Here is a 14,194-nt window from a genome sequence, read left to right on the forward strand (position 1 = left end):
CTTTGTTTGTTTGGATGAGATCTTCCTTAACAAATGTAGTTTGTGTGTTTTTATCTTGTTTCTTAGTACTAGGCAATTCAGTCTGTGTTTAAGCTATTTTGCCTTGATTTCTCTTGTTTGAAATGTTTTCAGTGATTGTTTCAGTTTGATTTTTAGTGGAGGTTATATCTACATTTTTTGGGGTAGAAATCTCTGATGTTCCCGTAGGGAGGATTTCTAAGATTTTAGTGACAGGAGCTTCTGTTATTTTTTTAGTCTAGGTCTGGATTGATCTCTTAATGGGAGGTTCATTATTATTTTTACTTCTTAAGCTATATTGTTTGTGTACCTCATATATAGCTAACTCATATCCTTGTTCAAATTCAAAGGATTCACCAAATTCTAATTGCAACTGTTGCAGCATATACAACTCCTATTTTTCTTGAGTAAGAAAAACAACATCTTTGTCTTTGATTTATAGTAAGTTTATCTGCGTATCATCCTCTCCCTCTTGGTCCTGTGAACCCTCAACATAGTTCTCTTGGAAGGGGGGCCTAATCTACTGATCTGGTATAGCATTCTTTCCAGCATTTGGATTATTCCTAAAGTTGGGGTTTCTTATTGGGGGTGGTTGTTGATTCTCCTATTGAGTTTTCCTTTTCATGTTTTCTAATCTATTCACTATTCTCTCTACACTCTTGGCTAAACTATCTATCTTTCCATCAAAAGTGGAAGTTTCCTCTTTAATTACAACTCTCTTTTCATTTCTCATTCTGGCTTTCTTGGCTAACAGGTTGGCCTCTACACTAACAACATTGCTTTGCATTTGTTCCAATGTTTCAGGGTTTCTTTCCCTTAACTGGTATAACATGTCAATGTCAAAACCATCAAGGAATTTAATTAATGTTAGGTCAGGTGGAGGCTTAATATTAGCTGGGATTGCATTGTAGATATTGTTGAACCTAGTACAATAATCCTGGACTGACTCATTAGGATCTCTTCTAATGTTGTCATATTCAAAAAGTATTTGTAGCGGGTTTTTCTTTCACTCCTATCTATCAATGAATAATGTATAAAAATTAGCTAAGTCTGCAATATGGTGGGTAGGTAAATCTTTGAACCATTTCTTGACATCCCCAGTTAATGTTTGGGCAAACAACCTCATTTTGACATCTGATTCCTTTATCTCATGCAACTCAAAATAGTCAGCCATCTTGTTCACATGCTGCTGGGTAGTGTACTGACCGGTAGCATCAAACAAAAATATTTTTCTCTGATAATCTTGGGGCATGGCATGGAGTTGTGCAGGTAAAACTAGAGGTGCATATCGGTCTGCCATGGCTTGGATTCTGGCTTGACTAGGGGGTAAGGAGTTGGTACTTGAGGAAGAGCTTGAAACTGATCGAGATGAACTAGATGATGGTGAGGATGGTTGATGAATTACTGGTTTAGGGGATTGGACTGTGGTGGATACTATGGGTGAAATTATGGTAAAAGAAGGTGTATTTACAGTGAGTGAAGATTGTACAGAAATTTCAAAGGCAATAGCAGTGAGGGCAACCAGTTAACCAGATTGTTGAAGGTAAGCACTATCTATATTTCTTATCAATGTAGAGGTCAAAGCTTCTAACTTGTCAAAAGCGTCCAAGACAAATTTATCTAAATCTGGATGGATAACCCTTTTTTATTCAATGAGTTGAGTAAACTCAGGGTCTAAGACTCTTTCATGGATGGAATTCTTAGCTTTAGTTCTAAATAATGAGAGGTCAAATGACAAATCAAAAGGGATTTCCTGTAAAGTTGACAAATCCTCAAGGAGTGACTTTGCTTTAACTAAATCGCTACTACCTGCCTGAGCTTCTTCGTTTTTTGGTTTTCTTAGAATTTTGTCTGTGTCATCAACTATGGTAGCAGGATTTGGATCTGGATTTGCCCTGGTATAGTGAGTCTTCTTAGGAGCCATAATTCTAAATATTTTAACTGTTTTTTATGAAATTTTTCAAAAACGACTTTGTGAAAATGACCTTAGGGGGCTTAAGATTAAATTTAAGGTTTCCTTAAAGTTTTATGAGACTGAGGATCGAATTCTCCAGTATGGTCGCCAATGATGTTATCACTCCAAAATTTCTTCAAAGTTGTCAGAAAAAGAAATGATAGAGGTAACCACTAACCACTTTTGGAGATTAGGACCTAGCCTTCCTAATCTCAGAGAGGGATCTCTCTTTTTTATTTAAATTTGTTTTAGTTACTTAATTTTAGGCTAGTTATGATTGTGCTTGGGTTTTTGATTTGAAATTGGGTGGTGGGATCACTTACTTAGATGAAAAAGGGTTGTCTTTTACCATTGGGCTATGGGGTCGAATGTCAGACAAACAAGACTGGATTAAGCTCTAAAAACAGTGTCTAGAGGGCAAGATAGAGGAGTTACTACAGATCTCAAAGGCTTGATGGTGAAATGGTTTCCAATCGGATCCAGGGAGCAATTAAGGGTTCCCTAGGCCGAATCATGAAGAGAAGTGAAAGAGGTCAACCGGGATGGGAGAGCAATTAAGGGTTCTCAAATCCGAGTATCAGAGGAAAACATATAAACGACTAACTGTGCAAAACAAAGTGTACTTAAACAAATTTTGAGTGATATTTCCAGTTAATTCATTCAAATTTGGAAAACAATTAAGTTTATGAAACACATAAGAAGGTAACAAAATCAAACAAAGAAGATACTTCACTGCAATAGCTCATCTCATGAATCCTCTAGTGCAATATTTTTATTACTTGCTCCAGTCTATTGACTTGAAAATGGTACAATCACCCTTAGGTTTAAGATAAAAATAACTCTACAAATGTATAGAAATCCACACTCAATACTTCGAACTATGAAGTATTTATACAAAAGGAATTTACAAAATATCTCAAACTATATTGAGAACTAATCTAGGAAAAATAAATATCTGCATGCAAGAAGATAGAGATAGCTATTGAACTGCTACTTGTTGTGCATGTTATTTAGGTTCTGTTGGCTTTGATCTTTTATCTTTTGCCCTTTATGCTGCTTGGTTGTTTGGTCTTCACACTGGATGTCATATTTACTTATGACCTTTCATCTGATACACTTGCATCGTGCTGACCTTTCAATATCCTTTTAATGTGCTCTTTTACTTTTTACTGTATATTCATATTTTTATTGTGTATTTCCTATAGTAAATCATTCAGTTTTTCCCATGTCTCATCATCTGGTAATTGGATATTGAGCATCTTTCTGTATATTTGGCAAAGGTAGGCTTATTGACAAAATGGTGTTTTACCTCATGCTGGAGGTAAAACAAGTTTTCAAAAGTTTGATACAATACTTTTCCTGTTGGTATATCGTTCATGGATGAAGTTTTTACCTGTTCTCTGGCCACTTCCCTAATCTTCTTATTGTAATCCTCCTGTGTTATTAACTTATCACTTATAACTAAGGGATTAGGTAATCCCTTTTGCCTCAAAAATTTGAACTTAACCATGAATCTGTCAATGGCCAGTTGTATGGTTTGACACTTATCTTCTAAGTTCAACATCAAATTCCTCTTAGTGAGGACTCTTTTAACTTCCAAAATTGTACCTACCCTATCATTTATCTCAAGTTATTACAGCTCATACTTATTCTTGGAGTTGAGGAAGTGAATGATCCTTGCTACTTCCTCTGGCATATCTCCAAGTTCTGCTTTAACCCTTTCAATGGCTTCTATAGACTGCTTTATTAAATCAATCTGTTAAAAAATGACCTGGATGGATGGCCAAATATCATTGACAGAGTCAATGATATTGGCCCATAGCTGCTCCTTAGCTTTACCTAGAGGTTCAATTAGTGTCAATTCTTTCTCCAGGCTTTTGATTCGTTCTATCATCCTTGTAGCCTTCTATTGTTCTTCTTTATGCATGATTTGGGCAAGTCTGCAATCTCTCTCTAGGCTGGTGACTTTCTCCATAATTTTGTTCATCTCAGTGGTCTGAATGGACATTTCTTCCATTTCTTTGACCAGCCTATTTGCTTCATCACATGTTGAGCCTGTTGCTATTGATCCTATTGTTGATGTAGTTGGTGTAGATGTCGGTAGTGCAATGGCCATTGGAGCAGTGGGAGCTAAGGATGCTGCCAAAGTAGAAGGTACAACTGTGGTCATTGTTGGAATGACAGTTGCAGGAGCACCATCAAGACTAGCTTGTTTGAGCTGAATCAAGCTATCAAATTCTTTCTCCATCTCCTTCAACTGGTCATTCAGCTGCAGCACTAGGTCCATCATCTCCTCATGATTGGTCTGGCTTTCTAGGACCTCCTTTGTCTGTGGATGTTGTAAATGAGGTAGCTTGAGTTGTTTCTTGAGGGATGTTATATCCTCATTCTTCTTCTTGATCAGTTGTTCAACAGCCTTAATATCACTTGGATCATGGTCAAGTTCAATGACCAAGTCCTCCAAGGACTTTATCCTGTTTTCTTTAGCCTGTGAAGAGGCCTTCTCCAACCTGAATTGGGCTGTTACATTATCTAATGAATCTTTTTGCTTAAAGGAATCCATGGCCTTTTCTGTGAGGGTGGAGTAAATCATTTCTCCAGCTTGCTTATGGAACTATATCTGATCAGTGGGATGAAAATCCTTGGCCAACACTTCAAAATTAGCCTTCTTGTAGTCTGCCAATGTCTTTGGTTGTTGTAAAGTGGGCTACAAAAATGACATCTGCATCTTGCTTGCTTTGATGTCAAAGGCTGACATTAATCCAGTCTAGTTTGGTGGTGTAAAATTGAGGTATTGGGCATATGTCTCTACTTTCAACTTTTCATTCCTCATCTTTATCTCTTTGAATCTGTCTTTGATATCCTTTTCCTTGTCAGCTAGCTTGACCAAGGAAGAAACCTCCATACTCTGTTGTCTCTCTATCATCTATGTGTTGGAGGTTGATGGCTGTTGTGTTTCACCTGATGCAGCTGCTTCTTTACTTCTTTGCCTCATTGTCTTAGTGTCAGTCATTTCCACTAATTTAATGTTTTCCTCCTATTCAATCACAGGATTCAACTTGGGCTTCTTTCTTAGCTCAAACAGTTCATTAGTAGTTTCCATGGTAGAGCTGGATGCCTCTTCCCTGTTCCTCTTAGGATTCTTCTCCTCATTGGCTGGTGTCTGTAACACAGGATGAACATCCATTGGTTCCCCTAGTTCTGGAACCTGCAGGAAAGGGCTCTGGTCAAATTTCTTTTCAAGATCAATTAGTGTGTTCTCAACATCCACAATTATGTTGTCCATATCAATCAATGTGTTCTCCACCCACTCAGATTGGTTAGAAAATTGTTCAATGTGAGGTCTTAGGTGGTGGATGTAAGGTCCCAACTTGACCTTGAGTCTGAGCTTGTTTATGACCCCATGAAGGTCATACTGTCACATGAAACTGTTTCTGAATTTCATTTGTGTAAGTAACCTGTCGGCCTCTAGTCCAGCCTCTCTATTGTTGCAAATGAATGGGCCCAATTGGTTTTTTACCTTGAACTGGGTTTTCTTCCCAGCAGATATGAATTGGACCTCATCAGAATTTATGATTTGTCTGAAATATTCAAGGGAAAATATCCTCATAGGGAGGCATTTGGGCAACTTATAGGGGGCTAGCTCACAGCCATAAATTCTAATCTCAGTGTGATTTTGGTACAAGTACCAATATCCCACCTTGTTGTTCTTAGCCAATTGTAGCACCCTCTTGAAGTCATGGCCGATTCTAGGCTGAGTATTAGAAGTCAGCATGTTTATCACTGGGTATACAAAAAAATCTATGAAGTCTTTGTAGGTGAATGTTGTGGAAAAATTCTGGACCAAGGGTATCCATTAGATCACTGATCTCTCCTTTCCCTTGGTGTCCAACTTTTGGATGCTCACAGGGAACTTGTATGTCTAGTAATATAAAAACATATAAAAGAACACTCAAGAGTATTTGAAAACTCTTTCAATGGGCAACATGTTGAATTGTTCATGCATTATGTCTGCAATGAAATAAGCATAATCAAATATGATAGCAGTGTCTTTCCTGGAGTGAAAATGGACATAAAGGCCATGAAGACCTCATCCACATGCTCATCTAATGTGTATCCTAGGATACATGAGAGCATGGTGATTATGCACCTGCGAGTCTCTGAAAAAATGGTGGCAGCATAGGGTGGAGTATTTGTAGGAGTATGGTGCCCTTCAAAGATGAAGTTTTGGAAAATTTGGTTTATTTTCACCTGGTCTAATGTGATGTATAGGTCTAACAGGTTTCCAATGGATAGAGGGGTCTGATTAGTGCTAGATTGGATTTGTAGCATCTAGTTGATAGACTCTAGTGTAATGGTGAATAGAAACTCATGGTTTGGGGAAACTATAGCCCTTTGGCTTGGGAGATAGCAGGCATGACAAAAATGTACAATATCATGGAATGGGTGAACTTCTGGGAATGTGTAATTCGGTAAATTGGATTCCCAAAGGTGAATGCCATCTACATGGTTTGGGAACCTATCCTTACTCCAATAGTGGATTTTCAGAAGGTGACTTGGAGTAGCAGTGTCTTTAATTTGGAAATCCCTATTGGCTAGGGCCAAATGGTCAATGTCCAGGTGAGGGGATGACATAGGTTTGACATCTAGAGAGGTTTGGGCAGCGATCTTATGGGAAAATGTGTGAATTAGGCTCGTACAGACCATAGAAGGGAAGTCTGAATAGGTTTGGTATAGAGATAGGGTAATGGCAGTTTGCAGGATAGGGGTTTGGGTATTCAAGGGGGAAATACTCTCAATTTGAGGGGAAAATCAATTAAATTCAATTAATTAATCTGTTAATTAAATGTACGCTTTCAAATTGAGAGGGTCGTTCTGGTTTTTCTCAAAATACCTGGAAATGGTGGGATAGGTTGCAAACTAGTGTGAATGGTGGTTGTAGAAGGCACTGTGGCTTCATCTATGCACTGGATGGCTAAATTGGGCGTCGGGAGCATGTTTGGGAGGTAGTTGGAAGTCAAATCTAGTTGCAAAGGTTCACGGTGGCACAAGAAAGCTTAGGAAGCTTTCATAGAGAAAAAGAATGAAAAGGGTGAAAATGGGTATCTTTGGCATTTTAACTGGCAACGGTTAGAAATTGGTGCAGAATTTCATAAGAACAATGATGGTTTTGGCTTACGCGAGGAGGCAGTTTTGGAGGCCATCGCACTGCTTTTGGCAGTCGGGTGGTATTTTCCGATGAGCACGCAAGTTAACGTGGAGCTGCCACGTAACCAAAAGGGGCACGAGAAATACCGCTCATATTGCATGCTCTCAGGTGGGTAAACTTTGGAAAATGAATGAACATGATATGAGTGTGGTCCATCAGATCTGGGGGTGATAGATCTAATGGCTATCGTGCGGTGAAGTTGCACGGCGGGAACAGGGGCGAAAATTAGCGGGGCCCGGGGGATTAATTACAAATAATTGTAATTATTTAATGAGTAAGATGGGGTTAAATATAATGAACGGGTTATGGAGTGGGACCAGGATTAAATGTGGAGTTAATTAAATAAAGCGGAAGGGAGAGAAAACTTAGAGTAAAGGGGTTTTAAGGGGTAAAAGGGATTATGTCGGGAAATATAGGAATGGGGGAGTTAATAAAGGAATGCAGCGGGGTGGGGGTATTTAACCTTAGGATAAATGTTTTTAGTGGGTTTTTAGGCCAAATAGGGAAATTAATAAGGGGAAAGTGGTTTCTTCAAAGGGAAAATGATTTCACACTAGGGAAGGGGTTTTTGGGTAGGGGGAAGAGTTTGGAGGGTAAATTGCTAGGGAAATGTGTGAAACCAAGGGGAAAGGGTGAAAATGAAGGGAAAAGGGTATTTTCTTATGAAATGATGGGAATATGGGGAAATTAGTAAGTATTTAGTGAGGGGTGAAATGGAATGAGGGGAAGTTAGCCAAATCAACTTGTGACCATCCTTTCAATTTCCTAACTGCTCCTTCACACTGAAACATATGATTAAGCATGATAAATGTGCTTTTGCTTCAATCAACTTTGTACTTCTGCAACCCTTCTTCTACTTACCCTAACATTTTTTCTTCACTTTATTGGGTGCATTTAAGCTAGCAAACCCTTTCTTTCCTTTTTCTTTTGAATAGTAAACTATCTAATTCTAACATTATATCTTCCAGTGGCTCAGATTAAGCTTAAGAGCACATTTTATTTCTCTACCTAACTACTAAACTGCCAAGATTAAATAGTTTGGCTAGATCTTTATTCTCTATCTATAAACATGAAATAGTAAATATTAAACAGTTTGACTATCATGGGTTGTGGCATTTAAGACAAGTTGCACACAACCATTATTTTGGACAATAAAGTAAAAAGTAGTGGCACTTGGACTTGCACACTTTCATGATCTGTTTTTGTTTGGGGTTCATATTTTTTCACTTTTTTTATCTGTTCTTATTCTTTTTGTCCTTTGATATTTCTTTTAGGACATACCCTCTTGACATTTTTTAATTTTTTAATATGGAAAACATTTGCAGAAAAGAAAAGGTATGTACAATATTACAAGACTTAATCACAGCCAATTCAAAATTATGAATCCTGCTATTATAGGACCCTAACAGTATGCTCTACAATTGATACTCACACTGGGGAGAAAGTTACAATCAAGAAAATAAATGAAATCTTTAAACATATTTTTGATACAACCCAAATTTTACATGAAATTAAGCTTTTGAGGCTGCTACGACATCCCGATATTGTTGAAATAAAACACATTATGTTACAGGTTGGGAATTCAAAAACATTTATGTGGTATTTGAAGATATGGAATCGTATCTACACCAGGTTGTTAAGGTAAAAGATGACTTGATGCTAAGACATTATCATTTTTTCTTGTACCAACTTCTACAAGCTCTGAAGTACATACATACTAGTGGCTTTATTTTTCTAAAATTTACGTCGATAGGTGTCTCTTCTTGAAAATCGTCACACCAACGTTCGTCTAACATTTTCATCTTGTGATAACATTTGTCTCATGGTGTGAGAAATACATTTGTCCCTCTTTGTATGTGAAACTTCCTACATGTTTCACTATCATGGTATCCACAAATTTCTACACTGATAGAACATGAGATGTTCATCACATTGTGGATGTTACGCTGACATCAAAGCATAGGTAACGTCAATAACATTTGGAGGGTTAATCTAATATGGGGAGACTCCTCTATTTCATCGCTACTGGATGCCCAAAATATTTCAGATGTTGAATGACTACGCCAAGCTATTCAAAGAACTCGTAATAGGAAACGAACGTTTTGACAGAGTCTTAGTCTCCAATCTAAGAGTTATTATAGTCCAGTAAGCCCTGCAAACAGTGAATTTTTTATGCATGTGGAGATGGGATCTTCGAGCCCATTGAAGTTGAATTCCATCCTTGACACAGACAACGACCTGATCTGAACGTTGTGCCAACCTTGCAATTCATGTTCTGCGTAGAATGATTTAACGTATAATCCCTTTCAATCTTCATCTTACAACAATATTTCTTGTGGTAAATTTTACTCTTCATATGTTAAGGTCGACCCTTCATCTTCTACAGAATGTTTTTGCGATTTGCAGTGCAATTGCATGTACTATTATGTGTATCAATATGGTTTGACTAACAACATTGTGAGTAGATGTGGACCTATGGTAAATAAGTGTGTGTCGTGGTACTTGCATGCATGTGTATCTAGATTTGTTCAAATTAAGCTCTTTCCCTTTTTATTCGAAAGCATAGCTCATAATTAGATATGATCTAACCTTCAAACCTATGATTGATTACAAATCCTTTGTAATTAAAATGCATGCGAATTTTGAACTAGGAGGCCAAAAAACACCATGTCTACCATTAAAAAGAATTTATTTTTATGAACTTATTATGGTTGTATGATGCAAAATAATCTTCATCTTTCCTTCAATACTCTGAAACATCCTTTCTAGTTCCATCTCCTCTTCCCTACCCTATAAGAGGGTTGCCTCCTTGTTACAGTCCTCACATATTATTTTCAGTATTTTAATCATACTGTTTTTTGCTAGAGGTATACTTGTGCAAAATGGTGCCCGCTATAGTGGCTGAAGATCAATCATATTTCCTTGATACAGTAAAGGAGTTGAAGTCCCTACAATCCATCTTCGTCGGAGACAAGGGCGAGCCCCCCAAGGTCACTTACAATTAATTTAGAAAAGATATTCTTTTCATTTCGATATCTGGTGTTGTCGAGGAAGAGAGGGGCCGCATGAGAGACGAGGTGAGAAATGCATGTCTTGAATGGGGAATATTCTAGGTTATTTACCATGGTGTTACCCAGAAGCTCGTGGATTCCATGACTCAGATCTCCAGGGCTTTCTTCACTCTCCCAGTAGAGGAGAAACTCAAATATAACATGAGAGGTGCAAAGTGTGGAGGATTTATGGTGAGAAACCATCTTGAGGGTGAATCCATTTTCAACTGGAGAGAAATCTACATGTGCTTCTTTATTTCCCTTCACTAGCATGATTACACCAGGTGGCCTGTCAATCTCAATGGCTAGAGGTACCATGCATCCATCCGCTGCATGCCCATATAAATTGATTTCTACTTTTTTCATATGAATTGGACACTTAAATTGTGTATTTGCAGGGAGATTATGGAGAAATACAATTTATCCCTAATGGGTTTGGAATGCAAGATGTTGGGGATAATATCATAGGAATTGGGTTTGTAAACAGAAGCAGAGACCAAGGATTATGTGGATATGGAACATAGAGTGGTGATAAAATTGTATCCCAAATGCCCCCACCCTAACATGACATTGGGATTGAAGAGGCACACCGATCCAGGCACCATCACTCTTCTCCTTCAAGATCAAGTTGGAGGCCTCCAGGCTACCAAGGACAATGGCCTAAACTAGATCATTGTTGAGCCCATTCAAGGAGCCTTTGTTGTCAATTTGGGTGATCATATGCATGTAAGTCACATTTTCGGTGGTGTATTTTTATTTTGGATACATGTATCTAATGACCACAGAACATTTTTCTGTTTTGAAGTTAATTCATTTAAATACTCAAATCTGCAATCAACATAAACTCATTTTTTTATTAATAATATTGTAGTGTTGTCTAATTATTATGATGTAATGATATTGTGGTACCTGAGAAATGGAAAGTTCAAGACAACAGATCATTAAGTGGTGGTGAATTCAAATAGTAGAAGGTTGTCTATTATGACCTTTCAGAATCCAGTGTAGGACGCCATCATGTACCTGTTGGATGGAGTTGTGAAGGAGGCGAAAGGCGAGAATTTATTCATGGAAGTGCCTATCACTTTTGCTCAGATGTACTCTAGAAAGATGAGAAGAGACATTAAGTTCACTCACCAGAAGAATATGGATAAACTTCAAGCACAAGAGCTAGAACAAGCACAGGACCCGAAAGGATGAAAATCCTAAATAAAATCATATAGTTTTGAATTCGGCCTTCCAAAAAATCTAAAAAAAAATTAATGCAGTAAATACTTTTGTAATTATGCTAGCATGGTTTTATTTTCTTTCATTGTAGGCTTTGATGAGCCCTTGGTCGTATATTGGCAAAGGAAAAGTTAAATAACAAATCTAAATAGTGTGAATGAAAATCATGGAGTTTTGTCTTGCATGCTTCTTAATATTGTTGCAAGAAATTTAAAGAATTCAGTTACATGGAGTTAAAATAATAGTTATGGGAAATATGATTCATAGTGATAATCGGCTAGTATGTGTTTTTCTCCTACTAATTGTGCTTCTAATTGATATTGGAATTGAAGGAATAAATCAATCTACTTGAAATATATAGGTATAATGGCTAAAATATGAGTGTTGCCTTGAATCAGAGTTCATCAACGGAGATGATGGTTTTCAGGCTTTATACAGTTGTGAGGCTTGCTTTATTATTGTGGTATACCTAGCGCAATTGATTTTAATGTTTTCATGGAACCCTAGTAAGCCTCTCCCCATGGCCTATTTTTGGTTTTGAAGAGCATAGTGTTCTGTAATTTCCATCTATGTTTATGTGGTTTCTCGTAGGGGATTTATGCCCTCTCTGCTGGAAGAGGCCTCAAACTAGAATAGATATGTGCTTTTAGGCATATGCATTGTCAAGTTTGAAATTTTTTTATGTTGTTTGGAAGTTGGAAAATCATAACTTTGTCTTTGCACTAGGATTATTTCTCTTTCGACTTTCTTAAACTCTAGAAAGTTTCTCCCACTACATTATTTATGCTCCACTAATCCCCTTAGGTAACTTTGCTATGGTTCATTAGTAAAGTGTAGTCTTGGGTTTGAAGCCAACAATCAAATATTTATGACTAAAAAGGGAAATGGATTGTTGTGGGTCTTTGATATATTATTTCATGTCAAAAGAGAATATGGACACAAGGACTCATAAAGAGTCCATCCAAAGAAACAAAACACCAATTTTTACTCTAATTCATTAAATCTATTAAATTATTAGGTCATTACTCAAAATGAATATGGAAAAATTGATTCAATTTAAATGTGAGATCTTTGTTTTGGACATTGAATACAATATGATCAACATATGATATTTACCCCTCAAGTGCCCAGGCCAAGACTCATCATCTTCATTGTCACTTCTAGTAAATAGTATCTTGAGTCTTCCTACATAACCCATCTCTCCATATTTTTTTAGCAATGAAACCAACAATTGAACCACGAACTTAACGATATACATTATATATTTGAAAATGTTCCTTCACTTTCTTTTCCTTCTTGTTTTCATCTAAAATTTAAAGATATTCCAACAAAGTTTCATCTAGAACAGACCCATTTGTGTGAACATTTTGTTGTCTTATCATTGTGTTGCTCCAATTTGGTCAACCAAGATTAGAAAGTAGATAACTAAATTAAAGTTGTTGAGACTTCATGAAAAATTTGTCTCTTAGTATTAGAAAATCTCAAGGTACACTAGGAAACTGTGTTCACAATTCCTCCCTCTTACAGGCAACACTAATAGGACAATTATTTATGTGGCATATGCTCAGAAGAATGCTTAATACAATATGCTCTTTATATCTTTGTTTTGGACATTGAATACAATATGCTTAGAAACATGGTCATCAATTTCATTGAGAAAGTGTTTAGAAGTATGGCCATCAATTTAATCGAGAGAGACCACTCTGGGGCATTAAATCAAGACAACTAGTAATTGTGAAAACTAAAGGAAAAAGAGAACAATTCTCTAGCTACCAAAAGAAAAGAAAATCATCACTAGAATGAGATCCTAGCAACCTAAAAATGCAATAATGTTTTTCTTCCATTATTGCAACAACCACGCTTTTCACTGAGAAAGTATATTACAAATATTTTATGAAATCATGAGTAGGTATATTACCAAGGTTTTAGGATATTAAGGCTTGATCACCACTAAGCAACACCTAATTGTGCTACTCGTTGATTTAGCTAGGCATGCCAATATACATATAAGTGTTTTCTTTTCAGATTTATTTTAGATTTTGTTTAAAAGGTTTGAACAAGACTCTTGATCTGTCTTAAATTGATCCAGATCTTGGGGGAGGCCCCCAAGGTCTAAAAATTTGAAATGTCAGAAGAAAAGAGGAGAACACATAATAACAAAGCCATAAGGAAACGTTTTTTTTATTAAAACATATAATAATCATAAATGATACATTATGATGGACCATTTGTACTTTTAAAAAATTCGACGTATTACTTATAGCCTTTTTTGGTTACAATACCATAGGTAAATTCCATGGGTGGGTAAATACCATGTGTGAATGAATACCATGGGTGGATGTCACTTGCAATACCATGGGTAACTTCCATGAGTGAATAAATACCATCAGAGGATGAATACCAAGAGTAGATGCCACTTACAATACCATGGGTGAATGAATACCATGGGTGGATGTCATTTACAATACCATGGGTAAATTCCATGGGTGGATGCCATTTTTCATTTGGATCATTCCTCCCTCCATAAGAACAAATGGTCCCCATTGCGTGAAGTTCCTTCCGGAGAAGCTTGTGTTGAATATGAAGAGTCACTAAAGAGAAGGGTTTTGTGTGGTTAACTCATTACCTTGATGAACGAAGATATGAGGATAGAGATACCCTATAATGTTTGTGACCAAATGTGATACTGACAGTGTGCGACCTAGCAAATGGACTTCCATGAAGTGTGGATTTGTGGAT

General features: G+C 37.0%; 1 pseudogene; it reads left to right on the forward strand.

Moving 5' to 3' along the window:
- Positions 1 to 10,063: 10,063 nt before the first annotated feature.
- LOC149144318 (naringenin,2-oxoglutarate 3-dioxygenase-like) lies at positions 10,064 to 11,441 on the forward strand (annotated as a pseudogene).
- Positions 11,442 to 14,194: the final 2,753 nt, after the last annotated feature.

The sequence above is a fragment of the Pinus tabuliformis genome, chromosome X, assembly GCF_031772625.1.
Source record: "Pinus tabuliformis cultivar Carrire ecotype Pingquan chromosome X, CPIR1, whole genome shotgun sequence".
NCBI classification, from domain to species: Eukaryota; Viridiplantae; Streptophyta; class Pinopsida; order Pinales; family Pinaceae; genus Pinus; species Pinus tabuliformis.